The sequence below is a fragment of the Heptranchias perlo genome, chromosome 12 (assembly GCF_035084215.1).
Source record: "Heptranchias perlo isolate sHepPer1 chromosome 12, sHepPer1.hap1, whole genome shotgun sequence".
NCBI lineage: Eukaryota > Metazoa > Chordata > Chondrichthyes > Hexanchiformes > Hexanchidae > Heptranchias > Heptranchias perlo.
In genome coordinates this window covers 65,325,087-65,327,586 of record NC_090336.1, presented here as the reverse complement: position 1 = coordinate 65,327,586, position 2,500 = coordinate 65,325,087, and the positions used below count along the sequence as shown (strand labels likewise).

The 2,500-nt window shown below is 55.9% G+C and overlaps 2 pseudogenes; both read right to left on the bottom strand.

Annotated features, from left to right (window-relative positions):
* Positions 1 to 1,370: 1,370 nt before the first annotated feature.
* LOC137330062 (U2 spliceosomal RNA) lies at positions 1,371 to 1,487 on the bottom strand (annotated as a pseudogene).
* A 965-nt stretch (positions 1,488 to 2,452) lies between these two features.
* The window catches only part of LOC137329560 (U2 spliceosomal RNA), a 117-nt pseudogene continuing 69 nt past the window's right edge, over positions 2,453 to 2,500 (bottom strand).

Here is a 2,500-nt window from a genome sequence, read left to right as displayed (position 1 = left end):
GGCCGAGGCCGATTTCCTCCGGGGACGGCTCGTCGCGTGCGGCAGGACGAGGCGCAGCGGACGGTACCGGGCGCTCGGAGGTGCGGCGCTGCCCGCCGGAGGTACAGCGAAAGGCTGCAAACCGCTTTCCGCCTGCTAACTCGGCGGCCGTCAGACCGACCGACTCCGCTTTACCACCGGAGCTAGAGTCGGGCAAGGGGCACCGAAGGGTACCGGAAGGATCGCGTTCGCACGCCGGGAAGTCGACTAGCGGGCCGCTGAAAGCGAGCCGGGGGCCCCCGGTTTTTCTGTCCCACCTGGAGACTGATATCTCGGGAAGGCCGAGGCCGATTTCCTCCGGGTACGGCTGGTCGCGTGCGGCCGGACCAGGCGCAGCGGACGGTAGCGAGCGGTCGGAGGTGCGGCGCTGCCCGCCGGAGGTACAGCGAAAGTCTGCGAACCGCTTTCCGCCTCCTCTCACCGCACGGCTCTCCATTTCACCCACTGGCGGATTTTCACCCTCCGACTGCTCGCTACCGTCCGCTGCGCCTGGTCCGGGCCCTGTCCGTTGTCATGTTAATGGCAGAGCGGGGCAGGACTGCTTTCACCAGGAACCCGGTTTTCTGGGTCAGAGGTTCCAGGGGAACTGTTTTGTGCGGACTTCCCTGTGTCCGTCCCTCCATGCCTTCCCCCCAGGACTTCCTTCTGAACACCTTTGTCGTTTGAGCGAGGGCCAAAAGCCTGCCTGTGAAAGGGAAGGATCAGCCGGTCGGACCCCTGCTGGTCGCTGCTGCCAGTGCAGCAGGCGTGCGTGTGTCCTCGGCCTCGTGTCCAGGTCCCTCAGGGACTTGAGGCAGCTCTCCCCGGTGGTCTCGTGGTCAGGACCGGGCTTCGACTCCCGGTTGGGGGGGGATGACTTTCTGCTGCAGATTAATTGGCACCTCTGAAAGAAAGTCTCCCCTCCTGAGCGTAAAGCTCCACCCTCACCACCACCACCACCGCCTTTTCCTCCCCTTGACAAACAGACAGACAGACAGACAGACAGACAGACAGACAGTCAGTCCAGTTCGGGAGCGCAGCTTTCATTTGGAAGCAGACCCTGCTTGTTTCAAGTCAACGACGCCAAGTTATTTTGCACTTTGAATTATATCGCTACGTGCGAGCGGCACTCAGCCTTGGAGAAGAAAAAAATACCACTGAGCTGAGAAAGTTCTTTTTAAAAAGGTTTCCTTCCACAGCAGCTCTGAGTGTGAGAGAGAGAGAGAGAGAGAGAGAGATATCAGCTTTATTCTCAGTAATAATATACACACACACACACACACACACACACACACACACACACACAGAGACACTGGGAAAGAGCTGATTTTCCTTTTGAATATCTCCCCACGGGGAGCTGCACCGTTCCCAGAAACACTGCAATACTGGGTCGATGCGTGGAGTGGACGGAGCAAGCCCCTATTCCATCTCCCTGTTCTAAAATTCAATTAAAAATAAAAGTAAATAATATGTGTGTGTGTGTGTGTGTGTGTGTGTGTGTGTGTGTCGGTGTCAGTATCAGTCAGTGAGTCAGTGTCTCTCTCTCTCTCTCTCTCTCTCACTCAGAGCTGCTGTGGAAGGAAACTTTTTTAAAAAGAACTTGCATATTGAAAGAAAGATGTGTCTCAAGCTGCCGGGCCCTGTCCATTGTCCTGTCAATGGCAGGACTGCTTTCACCAGGAACCCGGTTTTCTGGGTCAGAGGTTCCAGGGGACCTGTTTTGTGCGGACTTCCCTGTGTCCGTCCCTCCCTGCCTGCCTTCCCCCCAGGACTTCCTTCTGAACACCTTTGTCGTTTCAGCGAGGGCCAAAAGCCTGCCTGTGAAAGGGAAGGATCAGCCGGTCAGCCCCCTGTTGGTCGCTGCTGCCAGTGCAGCAGGCGTGCGTGTGTCCTCGGCCTCGTGTCCAGGTCCCTCAGGGACTTGAGGCAACTCTCCCCGGTGGTCTTGTGGTCAGGACCGGGCTTCGAATCCCGGTCGGGGGGGATGACTTTCTGCTACAGATTAATTGGCACCTCTGAAAGAAAGTCTCCCCTCCTGAGCGTAAAGCTCCACCCTCACCACCACCGCCGCCTTTTCCTCCCCTTGACAGACAGACAGACAGACAGACAGTCAGTCCAGTTCGGGAGCGCAGCTTTCATTTGGAAGCAGACCCTGCTTGTTTAAAGTCAACGACGCCAAGTTATTTTGCACTTTGAATTATATCGCTACGTGCGAGCGGCACTCAGCCTTGGAGAAGAAAAAAATACCACTGAGCTGAGAAAGTTCTTTTTAAAACGGTTTCCTTCCACAGCAGCTCTGAGTGAGAGAGAGAGAGAGAGAGAGAGAGAGAGATAGATATCAGCTTTATTCTCAGTAATAACACACACACACACACACACACACACACAGAGACACTGGGAAAGAGCTGTTTTTCCTTTTGAATATCTCCCCACAGGGAGCTGCACCGTTCCCAGAAACACTGCAATACTGGGTCGATGCGTG